A 15,242-nucleotide genomic window follows, 5' to 3' on the forward strand; every position below is an offset into this window, starting at 1 on the left:
AAAGAGTCCCTTATATCTAATATAAGGTAAACATGGAGAAGCCCAGTAAGGATAGGTTATTAAGAATTCCAAGATGGGGTGCCTGGTGGGTCACTTGGTTGAGCATCCAGCTCTTAGTTTCAGCTCAGGTCATGATCTCATGGTTTGTGGGTTTGGGCCCCACATCAGGCTCTGCAGGATGGTGCAGAGCCTGCTTGGAATTTCTCTCTCCCCCTCTCTCTCTGACCCTCCCCGGCTTGCTCTCTCTCTCTCTCAAAAAATAAATTAACATAAAAATTTTAAAAAAAGAATTCCAAGATAAGATGTGCGCACATTTCCTTTTACATGGACTCCTTTGGATTTGCTCACCTTTGACCTCCTCTTTAGTCTTCTGATGACAGTCCACCATATTGCAATGTAGCGATGATGGACCACTACATTGCAGACTGATTAAGAAAACAGAGACCAGAGAAACATGTGGGACTTTGCTAGAGCACAGGGTTACATATACATTTACACTTTTCTTAATGGAATATTGGTGCATGAACAATTTAATAAGAAAGAAATGTCCATGAAGCCAATCTGGCCTTAAGCATTTTGCAGTCAAAGGCCAAACAAAACAAAAACTTTAGTTTCAAAGCAACATATAGCCTGGTAATGTTTTACCAGAGCTACAGTAAATAGGCTTCTTGTATGAAATAAAGGGGGAAGAACAGGAGTGATGGGAAAAGTGAGAGGTGTGGATTCCAGGAGTCCTATCATCTAATGGCAGAGAGCCCTTTTAGCAATATGAATTTGAATCGAACATCTTTCTGTGTGTCAGTTTCCCCATTTGTGAAAATAAATGTATTGAGTTTATGATTATCAAAACTACCTATTTAAATATTTTTCTTCTTGGCTTATCAAGAAACAAATATTAAGGATAAAATACATGGCATTAAATCAATATAGATATACTAAAAGATAAAGTCTTTTTGGCTATAAAACTTATGTAGAAGATGAGAGAATATGTAACAAAATAACTAGCAATGCAGGATAGCTAGTGACATGAAACTCTTACATATCACTTTTCAGAGCAATGTTAATGATAGTTTCATGGGTAGAATGTTGTGGGACTTAGAACAATCTGTTCCCATCATTACCATGGTCTTATTTTATGATTTAATAAATAAGTTACTAAAAGCAAACCACCTCATGGACAGTTGGGTGGGAGTCAGCTGATAATTAGTTGTCCAATAGAAAGAGTCCATAATATAAGTGCACATTTTAAAGATATATTTGAATATTCTCTGCTGCTGTTATTTTTTGCCAATTTCACCATATTATCACATACATCCTGTGACTGTTCTCAACTCCTTCAGTTAGACTTCCGTGTAACTATCATACTTCTGTTACATTCTGGCTATAATATTGTGTTCTGTAGTTTTCTGTGAGAATATGATAGTAATGTCCATTTTGGAGGCAAAAGCAAACTCAAACAAGATAACAGATATGGGAGGCTTCCTCTGGTTTAAAAATAAATTCAGTGATCTTTCATTCCCCTTCTGCTTTGATAAAAGAAAGAATTTTACCAAGTCATGAATTAAACTCTCCTGAGAATAGACCGAGAAATTCCCTAGTGAGATGTACTGATCTGAGATGTTCTGTCAGTTGTCGCTAATTCTTTGACCCTTTATTATCTCAGTGAAAACTGACGCCTCCTTGGTGGAGGGGCCACATGCTATGGTATTCTTTATACCTGGAGTTCTAGGTAAGCCCAAATAAAAGAACTTTGATAAAGATTTTAATGTTGTACAAATCATTAGATCATCCATATGTTCTTTTTTGTAATAGAAATTCTGATCTTCAAAGCAAGGAAAGACATTCTTCCACTAGACTTTCTATAATTAGCTGAAGACAATTTTTAAAATAATTGTTTCACCATCTACTTATCTTCACTACCATTGTGTCCTGTATGTGACCCATCTCCCTGGGACTTTTATAAATGCAAGCACGGAACTGAATCAGCTTATAGAGTTGAATTAGTTTAATTCATTCTAGTTAGGACTGTGTAAGAAACTTGAAGCCATAACAGAGCTTAACACCCTTGGAGCCATTTTTAGGGGCCCAAATGAATGAATTAAATGGATTGTGGAATCATGTTCTGCATGGCAACCTGAGAGGCACCTTGCTCCTCTCTAACCTGGTCATTACTGTCCCCATCCCATGTCCCAGTCACCAAGGACTTACAAATGGAGCTTTGCCTTTCCATTCCCTTCTCCAGTTCAGGCCTTCCTCATTTCTCTCCTAGATTCCCACAGCGGTCTCCTAACTATTCTCCTCACCTCCAATTTGCTTCTTTCTCACCTCACACTCCTTCCCCACCTTTTCTCCCAACTTGTTTGGGGTTTTCCTCACCTCCTCTGAAAATCCTTTGTTGATTCCCCTAATCTGAACAGAGTGAATTTCTCAGTATAATCCCTGTGCTTTCTGCAGTCTAGCCCTTTCCATGTGGCATGGTAGCTACACATTTCTCTGCTCCTCACTAAAGTGGAAGCTATTAGAGATCAAGGATGCTATCTTCATTGGATCCTTAAAACCTAGCACACAATGTCAGTATAAAACAATCCATTCATAAATATTTATTGGATGACTATATGAATAAGTAAGTTATTAATAAGTTAATAAACAAGCAAACAAGAAATAAAAACACAAAGAATTAGCCATACAAGTAAAATTCCAAATCAAGGAAGTTTGATTGATTTCTGTCTACTGCTTGTCCAGATTCTTAGTAATTTAAGATGCAGCCCCAAGTTATGGCTGGAGAGCAATAAATGTGCTATTATGAAGCATGCTAAGCAGTTCAACTCAGCCATTTTGTACAATAGTTGTCAACAGAACATTAGCTAATGTAAAAAGCTCTTCAGTATGTATTGCTTGCAAGTTTACTCCAAATGCACAGAAGATGGGAAATGGAAGCAATAAAGCTCCCATATTCTATTTATCAGACCATAAATCACTTCTTAGAATAGAAAAAAAAAATCCTTCTTTTCTGTACCAAAATAGCAAACTTTTCACTGCTTGTTCTTTTCCTTACCCATGAAATTTTGATTGATATGATAACCTTGAAATAGATTACCCAGGCAACTGATAAAACTTTCCTATGGTGACTAGTCAGGTGAAATTTTTTTTGCATCTTTTCTCTTAGAAAACAAAACAGATGGGGCGCCTGGGTGGCGCAGTCGGTTAAGCGTCCGACTTCAGCCAGGTCACGATCTCGCGGTCCGTGAGTTCGAGCCCCGCGTCAGGCTCTGGGCTGACGGCTCGGAGCCTGGAGCCTGTTTCCGATTCTGTGTCTCCCTCTCTCTCTGCCCCTCCCCCGTTCATGCTCTGTCTCTCTCTGTCCCAAAAATAAATAAAAAACGTTGAAAAAAAAATTAAAAAAAAAAAAAAAAAAAAAAGAAAACAAAACAGAATCTCTTTTTCTGGTGGTCTTAAATTATAAATGCTTGATTCCAACTTCATCTTTGGCAGATTTTTTTTAATATCTAAGCACATCTACAGGGTATGGAATAATAGTCATGTTGGTTACCCACAAGGATGTGAGCATACTAACGAATATAATCATAATTATTGCATGCCCTTGCACATGAAAAAGGACGGCATCTGTTATGATGTCACTAGTGGAAATGTGAAAGCACTCTGATCTTTTCCTTATTTATACTCAAATAATACTCAGAACCTGTCTTAGCTGTTTGGGCTGCTATAATAGAGTACCCTAGACTGGGAGGCTTATAAATAACATAAATTCATTTCTCATTGTTGTGGGACTGGAAAGATCAAGATCAAAGATGCCAGTAGATCTCATGTCTGGTGAGGAACGGCTTTCTTGTTCATAGCTGTGTCTTCAGAGGGCAGAAGGAGCAAGGGAGCTCCCTGTGGTCTATTTTATAAGGGCACTAATCCTTTTCATGAAGCCTCTTCCCTTATAACCTAATCATCTCCCAAAAAACCCACCTCCTAATAACATCACATTTGGGATTAGGATATCAACATATGAATTTTAGGGACACACAAACATTCAGTCTATAACTGAATCCTTCAGGGCAAAAGCATTCTATTAAATATGATTTGTGTCCAAAATGACTTGACAGTCTTTTTGAGGTTTTTGTTTTCACTTTTGTTTTCTGATGGATTAGACATAAGTATAATGTTTCGTTCCATGTAGGATATTTTAATCATTCCCTTGGATTTACTATACTGAAGTTGGATTGGCTTAATCAAACTGATTTACCCATATTCATACCCAGGATGTAGTCATCTACATTAAGAGTAACTCAATTTTATTCCTTAAAAGCAACATCAAAATCACAGTCAGAAAGTAAGAATACATCCAAAGACACATACTCCCTGCTGCATTAATGAATATTTGAATCCTAGTGTATCTCCCTGGAAACGACTATACTGAACATAAGAGCTGATTCAAATGATACTTCCTATGAATAAAAAAAAGGATTTTTGCAAAAGAACATTATGATCAGTTCATTTTGAAGAAATGAGAAGCAGCTCACGTTCTCATTCATATTGAGGACAACCACCTGTGTCCTAAGTAATAAGTGCCATAAATGTGCAAATTCAGACAGTCACTTACTCTGTGATGCCAAGTTAAACGACCCCCCTGTGCAATATTCCTACTCTGCTATATGAGCATCAGGCATGAGCTGGACCTCTTCCATGTGACAGTTCAAAAAAACAGCGATAAAATGATTTTTTAAACAAACTGAGTCATACAAGTGATGGAAAGATGATGGAAACCAAGAACATGTTGATTGCATTTCCACATCTAATCACTCACCACAACAGGTAGTCCATCACTGCCTTCCCCTCACCTATGAGAACCAAAGCCGGTGAAGGACGGCTTTTGTAATTTTCTGCAAATGTAGGACAGAATTCTGCTAATTCCTCTTTCACTGTTTACACACACATAATTCACTGCACGTAGCAGAGTGCCGTTTGAAACCTGTGCTCTGGAAAATGTTAATAAATGTAATGAAACAAAAAAGAAAAGCTGTGTGTTTGTTGGGTTAAGTAAAATTAAATGTAATTCTTTACCAAAAAAGTCCTTTACTATTTCTTGAATATGAAAATTTACATTAAGTCTCCCTAGATGGAATGTGCAATGTGACTCACACTTACTTGATCACAGAGCTTCCCTTTTAGGAAAACTTACATTTCAGAAAACACTACAGTGGAATTAAAAACACTGACCTAAATGTAGCCGTAAATTAAGAAGAAGGGCCCACATTTTTTGACTTGCCATGCTGTCAAAAGAAAGATTCTGATTTCTCTTCACATTAACTCCAGATCTTAAATTTTTCCCACTTGGTTTTCAAAAAAAAAAAAAAAAATGAGTAAAACAATCCAAGTAAAATCACTAAGATGGGCAATATAAATATACTTTGTCTTTTCTTTCTTTCTTTCTTTTTAATGTTTATTTTTGAGAGAGAGAGAGAGAGAGAGAGAGAAAGAGTGAGTGACCAAGGCAGGGGCACAGAGAGACGGAGACACAGAATCTAAAGCAGACTTTGGGCCCTGAGCTGTCAGTCAGCACAGAGCCTGACTTGGGGCAAACTCACGAATTGTGAGATCATGACAAGAGCTGAAGTCGGACACTTAACTGACTAAGCCACCCAAACACCTCTATTTTGTCTTTAGGAGAGTAACAGTTCAAATCTATATTTCTCTTCCAATTGTAGATTGCTGGTAATACACATTAAGCCCTCTCACTGGGTTGTTCCTCAGTTTCCATTGTAATTTGGAATGGATTATGAATAATTATTTCATTCAGCAAGGATGGGACACACACGACAATCAGTACCATTAACTTCCACAAAATTGGTCTGATTTTCTGCTCAAAATGGTCAGTTGACTTTACAATGATGACACAACTTTGAGTTGATAAGTTAAAGTTAATGCCATCCCAACTCTCTCTTTTATTTTTAAATCACTGCTGTTACCAACTGACAAAATGTCTTTGAATCGAAGAGACCAGTGGAGAGTTAGGTGACAGAAAAAAACATTTATCAACATCTTTGACAACTGCTAGCACCAGTTTGCATCATTCCTTGAAACTTGGTATCTTGTGCTGTTATTGACCAGTAGATTAATCAGTAAGAGGTGGGTGAAACCAGCAGGCTGGTTGCACCTGCCTCAGCTCCCAGGAACTGTTACACTTTAACAGACAAGGAGTTAAATCTATTTTATTGAAAATTAGTCTTGATAACTAAAAAAACCCAACTCCTCCAAATATCTATAAAATTAAGCTATCGAATATATTGTGAGTTATAACAGAGATGACAATTAGTCAAACAGTATATTTTGAGGAAATATGTCCTACATTTGCAGAAAATTACATCCTTGTGTTGGTCTATCCCAGAATGCTATGCCTAAAAATTAACAAGGCCACCTACATTTGAAAGAACACCAAGATCCTTATATTAAAAACATTTTTTTAATGTTTGTTTTTGAAGGAGAGAGACAGAGAATGAGGGGAGGAGGGGCAGAGAGAGAGGGAGACACATAACCCGAAGTAGGCTCTGGGCTCCGAGCTGTCAGCACAGAGCCCAACATGGAGCTGGAACTCACGAACCGTGAGATTATGACCTGAGCCGAAGTTGGATGCTTAACCTACTGAGCCACCCAGGCATCCCCCAAGATCCTTATATTGAGGGACTGAATGTGCTTGGTATAAATTTCATACTTCATCACATAAAGGCATACAAATTAAACACAAAAAATGGGATCAGTAAACTTAACTTGAATAAAAAATGAAAAATATAAAACTGAATAAAAAGTGCTGGCAGGTTTTACTAATTCTATCTATTTTAAATAAAAATGTAACCAAAGGAAATTAATAATTACACTATTCTTTCCTTCCCTGATTACCTTTCATAAATGAAATAATTTAGAAGAGTTTCAAATTGAGACAGTTCTGATTTACTGATTTCTAAGTCTTCAATGTATGTAAACAATACAGACAGCCAACGTCAAGAAAGATGGCTCCAAATAGATTGTGGGCTCAGTTAGAGGGAGATTTGAAATTCGTTACATAAAGTCTTGTGGCAGAGAAATTTACTCTTCACTGAATATTAATGAGTAGGTGTCACAAGTTCTAGCTTATAGATTATAAAAAAAAGTGGCATGGATCATGTATATTAAAATAGTCAAAAGAAACTTTCTAAGTAAACTTTGATGCCTTATGCTGAAATGTCAGATCATCTGTCTGCTTGGGCTTTTGAGTAGCTATATGAGACAAAAACAAAACAAAACAAAACAAAACAAAACAAAAACTCAAAAAACCTCAAAAAAACAAAAAACCCTAAACCAACCTGCATTGTATATGTAACATGAACAAAAACTAAACCTTTACTGAGTTAAGCTATTGATATTTGGAAGTTAAATAGTTACCTTGCCATAATCTAGCCTATAGTCCATGACCAGTGTTCCTTTGCTGTAATTCTCTAAGCATATAAGGACATAACATAAGAGGACCAGATTAACTAACTTTAATTTTTGAAAATTTTCATTTGATTTATTGAGCACTGAGTAGCTTCCAGGCTGTATGCTAGATGCTTCTATTTAAACAGTCAATAAATAGTCCCTACTGCCCAGGAGCTCATAAACTAGTATAGAAGACAGAGACTTAAACAGACCAAATATTTTGAGACCAGTAGAAATGTACATGAGTGCAATGGAAGGAAAGTACCTAATCTTTCCTAATCCAGACTAGACAAATCAGGAAAGACCAGGCAAGAGTGTCACTTGACCTGGGCCTTGAAGAAAGAGAAGTTTCAGGCCAGGTAAAGAGTATGTGAAATAGAATAAGAAGCAGTTTCCCTGTATTGGAAAACTAGGATGAGATACGGGCAAGTGTTAAAGCACAGAGAGCCTTGAGCATCATTCTGAGAAAAGAGATCTTTACTCTGAATGCAATGGATTATTGTAAGCTGCAAAAATGAAACAGGTGCTCTGGGGGAAAAGAAAGTTCGTTATTTCCTGGGCAAGGAATTTGGCAATGTTTCTCAATGTATGGGTCAAAATCACCTGGGGAGATTTTTAAAAGACAAATAAGCCATCAGGTTCCCAAGCAGCATCCAAAATGAACTGAATCACAGTCTAACTGGTAAATGGAGCCTATAAATCCTTGTTTTTATAAAGCACCCCATGTGCTGTTGATAGTAAAGTATGAAAACTACTAGGGCAAAAGGAATTGAGTCTAGAAACCTAGAGCCCACATCCTCACAGTTAGGAAAGATGAAAACCTAAACTAAAGAAGAGCCAGGCAGAATGGAAAAAAGGCATTGTGTTCTGGAGAGACTGGGAGAGAATGTTTAGATATATGCAAGGGGAGTGTGGTTTTAGTTTTCCAGTTCTGGAGGCCAGACTTCTGGGTGCTACACTGGTGTGTATGCCACGAGAGAGCAATGAGTAAGAATGTTATGAAAGAGGAAGTTGAGAATAGTGATTTTGGATTTGAGCAAAAGTCATTAAAGGCCATTCATCAATACTAGTTAGTCTTACTTTTGGAAATCACATCCTACATGGTAACACAAAGTCCAAAATGTGCTCATTTCACATGAAATACAATTTTCTTAAAACATTGTGATGTCTGGCTTGTGGCTATCAGAATAGTTGACATCATACCATGTATTGTTTTGATATTGATGTTTTCTTTTTCATACCTTGGTGACATGTTTTTTTCCAGTCTCAAAGTTTCCCAAAGCTCAGGAAAAGCTCTCAGTTCCTAGTGCTATGCCTAAAGGATAAAAGTATATTCAAGTGAAGATATCTAGAGTGAGTTGAATATATGCTGCAGAACAGGAAGGAGTGGGTATCCCAAGGTGATAGTCATCATCATAGAGAAGGTGATGCATGTCAGGAGAGGTTGAGCCTTTCCAAAATGAGGGTATTGACATCTTTGTGACTATCAAGTCTCTTCGCACAACAAAAAAGTACCCTAAATTCGTATAGCACTAAATATTCCTTTCTACTTGTTCAATATTTCATATAAATTTATCTAAATTATTCTCAAGTTAGAAGGAAGCTAATATATTTATATGCAAAATAACTCCCAAGCAGATTAAAAGCTCAATACCTCACGACATTAACTTTTCCAATTCTGTAGAAAAATGGATAACCACAGCATAAATGCAGCATCCCTGAAACTGTCATTTACATTTCTGCCTACTGTATATTCTCTGTAGGTACATTTTAATCATAAGTATGTATAATTAATTTTAGTAGTCATTTCTCATGAATATATTATTTTTTTATTTTTATTAATGTTTATTTATTTTGAGAGAGAGAGAGAGAGAGTGCGAGCAGGGGAGGGACAGAGACAGAAGGAGAGACAGAAAATCTCAAGCAAGCTCCACACTATCAGCACACAGACCAACATGGGGCTTGAACTCACCAACCATGAGATCATGACTAGAGCTGAAATCAAGAGTTGGAGGCTTAACCGACTGAGGCACCCAAGTGCCCCTTATTTAAGCTTTGTAGGTACATTTTAATCATAAGTATGTATAATTAATTTTAGTAGTCATTTCTCATGAATATATTTTTTTATTTTTATTAATGTTTATTTATTTTGAGAGAGAGAGAGAGAGTGCGAGCAGGGGAGGGACAGAGACAGAAGGAGAGACAGAAAATCTCAAGCAAGCTCCACACTGTCAGCACAGAGCCCAACATGGGGCTTGAACTCACCAACCATGAGATCATGACTGGAGCTAAAATCAAGAGTTGGAGGCTTAACCGACTGAGGCACCCAAGTGCCCCTTATTTAAGCTTTGTATGTGTAAAGTAGTAACACGATGGGAGCTTAGGTAAGTGGCTTGCAAAAATTCACCAGTAGTTTTTCATATCCTCAAATTTTGAATGTATGAGATAATTCTTTAAATTATTTTTCTGCATTTTTCATAATAGCAAAGCTTAAATTTATAACTCTGGGAGTATCATTTCATGAAGATATTCTGCTCTCTAATTTAAATTTTAGCCTCAAAAGAGATTCTATGTGCTCAGATAACCACTATCGAGATATCGAGATGTTTTCTATGATCTTTCTAGCTTGATTTGTAACAACAAAAGAGATTGTGTTAGTAGTAGTTCCTAAAAGCAAACAAGGATAGGTGGAAAAATATATCAAAGGACAAGTCACAACTCCTGCCTGATGGAACCATATAGAACTATATTTTTCAGTCATACCTTTTACTGAAGGCTCCTGAAATATTTTATTAACTTTCATTAATGTTCACAGTTTCCAAGTACTTGCTGAAGTGACTATTCTGTCCTTTTCAGAATGAAATGAGATGGAAACTGAGATGCTCGCGGTCTGCTTCCACCAACAGAAGATGTAAAGTCTTGATGGTGGCAGAATGTAAAGTAACTCAATCCATCACTTCCCTGTAACAGCTGGATATAAGATACAGGTGTTGGGGCCAAGAGACAGGTCCCTAATCTCTGCACACCTATTATCTGGCTTCATTTCTTTGGTTCCAACCACTTGGAAACTTGGAATAGATTTGTAACTACCTAAAAATGGTAGAAAGAGAAATAAATACACTAGTTTTTCCATTCATTTTTATGTATATATGGGAACATTTATTTGTATTAGAGAAAAGCTTTATCATTAGATGAGTTCTAAAATTAAATGGTTAAAACAATTAGTTGATTAGACAAGTTGCATTGAATAGGAGAAATAGAAAGTTACAAAGAATCTGTACATTTTATATGCCCAACTATGCACAAAAATTAAAGCCTAACCCTTTATTACCATTTTAAAAAAACATTTCAATGTATTTGGAAAACATAGTGAAAGGAGAAAACAGTAGGATTTAACACTACTTGGGTATAGCATTAAAAAGAAAATAAAAGAACGTGGATCCTGAGAAACTCAACAGAAGACCAGGGGGGAGAAAGGGGGAAAAAAGTTACAGAGAGGGAAGGAGCCAAATCATAAGAGACTCTTAAAAACTGAGAATAAACTGAGGGTTGATGGGGGGGTGGGAGGGAGAAAGTGGGTGATGGGCATTGAGGAAGGCACCTGCTGGGATGAGCACTGGGTGTTGTATGGAAACCAATTTGACAATAAATTTAATATTAAAAAATAAATGGATAAATAAAAATGTTCTAACGACATAAAAAAAGAAAATAAAAGACAAATTAGACTTTGCATGTGTGTGTTGAGTGAAATAAGTATCTCTAATGTAGAGAGAATAAGCTCGAAATGAGAGGATTTGTACGCAAACAAAATGTTTTCTTTTCAATAGAGAAAAACAACTCAAATTGAATGACTTCCCACGATTTAGTTTTTCTTTTTCCCAGGAAAAAAAGATGGCATGGCTCTGTTAGATTTCACTCAACTTGCTGTGTAGCCTACTTGATTTCTGCCAGATTTATTGGTTTAGTCAATGATAAGTAATGGTTAATTTTAGTGACAAACAGCATGTTTGATTTAGGAAAACAAAGCCAAAGAGCTAAAAAGAGTCCTTCAGTTTCACTGACCAGGGAAAAACCTATCTTGGATTTTTCCATGGAAAAAAAGAAATTATTTGTTTGCATCTTGATCCAAAGAGCAAGGAGTGCAATTCCTTCGATTGCTAAGATAATTTCTCCTGAATTCAAATAAAAACCAATGAAAATCTAAACCAGATAAGGGTATTGAGGGACTGTTCAGTTTTCATGATACACAAGCACTTAAAAATTGCCAGGACATTCAGATTATATGATTTTTAAAAGTTTCACCCATGGAGAACTTTCTTATTCTGCATTAAAGATAAGAATTTAGAAGTGTGTGTGTCTGAGACATGTTTTAAACTCCTTGAAGTTCTTTGGACACAAAAGGTAAATTGCATTTCCATTCAGAAAAACCACTATTGACTTGGAAAGCAAAATGTGGCTGTAAATTGCTCCTATTTTCAAAAAAGTATACGCAGCAAGACATGCATTTGAGAATTATAACCATAAAGGTAAGAATGTCTGATTTGAGAGGCAATTTCCCTCTGAGTTTTGGTGATTAGACCTAAATATCCCGATGGTCTTGCATGCCCACTTTTAAATTTTGGATTTTTTTACATTTTACTTATTTTTGAGAGAGAGAGAGAGAGAGAGAGAGAGAGAGCGCACAAGTGGAGAGGCAGAGAGAGAGAGGGAGACACAGAATCTGAAACAGGTTCCAGGCTCTGAGCTGTCAGCACAGAGCCCGAGGTGGGGCTCAAACTCACAAACCGTGAGATCATGACCTGAGCCAAAGTCGGACGCTTAACCGACTGAGCCCCTCGGGTGCCCCGCATACCCACTTTTAAAAGCATTTTTACACCTTTTGATAAATCTAAAATCCAGCAGATGTAGACGGGCAAGTCATTTGATGTCAAATACCATTTCAGTTCTCTGGCCCTTTGCTTATACTTTTCATGCTCATTCTGTTGCATTGCGTTATGTTTATTGCTTTCCAAAGAATAAACCCATGCCTTGACCCCAAAATAAAGAGGTAAGCATTTTCTATCCTCTTTCTCTGCCTTTTACAGGTACTTTATGTGTTTCTCAAAAAGGCACTTTATCTTCTCATGAAAGTATGCTACTTATGTTTTCCTTTAAGTGTTCCACTTGGATTGCCATTTCCTCTCTTCATACCCTCCAAGCTTTATATGTTTTTAAAGACCAAGTTCAAATATAACCACCTCCATAAAATCTTCCTCAGTCATACTCAGCAAGCATAATGAACACTGTTAGCACAGAACGAGAAGTCTTAGGGGCAGAAGGGGAGGATGGAAGATATGTGGTATTTTCCTTTTCACACTACTGAGTCCATGTCCAAAAGCTAAACTCATAGCATAGCCACTGCTCTCAGAGACTAAAGTGATAGGCCAAGATCTCTCTCATTTTTTTGGCTTCTGAGTTTGGGTTTGCTCAAGTTTACAGGACCAATGTAAGCACTATAGAAGGTTTTAATAATTTTGGTCGTTGTCCCCACCGATTTACTGTGAAGTTGAATACAATGAGATTCTACTTGTTTCGTTGTATTTACAAATCCTGACACTGCTTCTTCCTGCTGATCCAAGTTAGGCTAGCATTCATCTAGTGGTCCTCACTTTCATGTCATTATTTTTTACAGTTTTGAATTTTACGGCTTGAAAGTTTTCTTCCAAGCACAACACTTGAGAATTCAGAAGCATTTGTATTCAGAGATTCCCCATCTTTAAAGATTCTCATAAACTTGGATAGAATTCCAGAACATCTTTACAAATACTTCCCTTTGGAGATATGCCCTCATGCATGCTATTTTTGGATGGCTGTTGTGAAGAGTGAAGAAGTAGGCATCAGCTTTAGTCATTCCCATGTTTATAACACTTTCTCCAACACTTGCCCACAAACAGCATTTTGTTATGATTGCTCTTATTTTCGTTTGCCCATCATAAATTAAAAGATGCATGAAAATTCTTGGTTGGAAAATAGCAGAGGAAATAAAAAGCATATTCAAGGACTAGTTTTTGAACTTGTCTTTCCTTAGTGGAGAGGACTTCTGCAATACGAAACTGGAAGGGATTTTGTGCTTATAACCTTAAGTGGAATTAGATTTTAAAAAATAGTCTGAAGTTGAGCACTGGATGGATTATTCAAAAATAGGGACAATCATTTATAAAATTTCATGCTTGACTGTCAGTGCCTCTAGGGGGAAGTGATTCACAAATCATCGATTCTTGTCTTGAGGTGGTACATTTTTTTATGGTCAAATTTTGAAGCCTAGTTTTTATATAATCCCTCAAACTTCAATTTGATAAAATAATTCTGTCAAGCATGGAGACCCAATTTAGGAAGAGTTAAAACACTATTAGCCATTTTAGTCATCATTCTACTAAAAAAACCTCACTTTCATAGAATTGAAAATAAGAATTCTGTGAAAGACATTCCATTTGAATTTCTGAAAATTCAACCTGATACTATAAGGATTAACACCAATGAACATAACCAATGTACATACAGTGTGCATGGGTTTCTTATTTCCTGGAAATGTTACCACTTAAAGAGCAAGGTGACTCTGAGAAGGCCGCATCCACAGAGTTCTCTCTAGTTTCTAGTTTTGCTCCAAAATTCCTCTTCTCAGTTGCATACTGGCCTCACCTCTCAGATGGGCAAAGTAAAGCTGCAAAAGCCCCCACCTGACCTGAACAGAAAATAACAGTGGCAGTGTATGAATCTGGGCTTAGTAAGGAAAACAAAAGCATCCCAAGTGGTTCTAGAACATAACTTTAACACAGGGAACTGGAAGAGCAGGACAAACAAAAAGAAGTCAATGGAGTGGAGGGCACTATAGAAGCAGAAAGTAAGAAGTGACATTTAAGCAAAGCTGCTGAAACGGAGGGTGGGGAGGAACTGGAGAGGGTCATTAGCCTGCACCTGCTGCCTGCTGTTGGAGACATCAGCCACAGTCAGTCCTAGATTGTTGAAGAGGTGTTGCGTCCATCAAAGCTGGAACCTACCAAAGGTGGGACCCCTGCCAAGGTTCCTGTAACCAAGAGTAACCCCACTCCCAATGCAACTGTCACACTACTGAAATCTGAAGCAGGAAGTTTCACTTCTACCTTCCCCATCCAGTGCCTCTTATTGGTAGAACCTAACAGGAATCAAGTTGTCTAAAGAGGCTGGTAAATGCAATCTGTAGACTTATTTCACAAAAATGACATAGCAGAGTCCAGAAGAAATAATGGGATCTGAGAGTATCCACATGCGTGTCCAGCACAAGAGGCAGTATGCTATTCTGCCCACAATGAGTTGTGGGTTTTTTTTTCCATATTAAAAGTAGCTTCTCAGGGGCTCCTGGGTGGCTCAGTTGGTTAAGCATCAACTCTTGATCTCTGCTCAGGTCATGATCTCATGGTTCATGAGTTCAAGTCCCTTGTTGGTCTCTGCGCTGACAGAGTGGAGCCTACTTGGATTTCTCTCTCCCTCTCTCTCTCTCCCTGCCCCTCCCCCACTCGTGCCCATGCTCTCTCGCGCTCACTCTCTCTCTCTCTGTCTCAAAATAAATAAATAAACTTAAAGAAAAGTAGCTGCCTGGACATCCACCCATACCCTTTCAACTGGTCCTTTTTTGTTTCCTGCAGCCAATAGCAATGGGTTAAGTGAGGACTCTATCACATCAAACTGACTTATCTAGATGACCCACAGAGGAGAGAAAGAGATTTTGAAGCTTACCACTTCTACCTTACTATCAACTTGTGTAAAGA

General features: G+C 37.4%; 1 pseudogene; it reads right to left on the reverse strand.

The window, feature by feature from the left end:
- Positions 1-12,446, reverse strand: part of LOC131514950 (thioredoxin-like protein 1) — a 69,851-nt pseudogene extending 57,405 nt beyond the window's left edge.
- Between the last annotated feature and the right edge of the window lie 2,796 nt (positions 12,447-15,242).

The sequence above is a fragment of the Neofelis nebulosa genome, chromosome 1 (assembly GCF_028018385.1).
Source record: "Neofelis nebulosa isolate mNeoNeb1 chromosome 1, mNeoNeb1.pri, whole genome shotgun sequence".
NCBI classification, from domain to species: domain Eukaryota; kingdom Metazoa; phylum Chordata; class Mammalia; order Carnivora; family Felidae; genus Neofelis; species Neofelis nebulosa.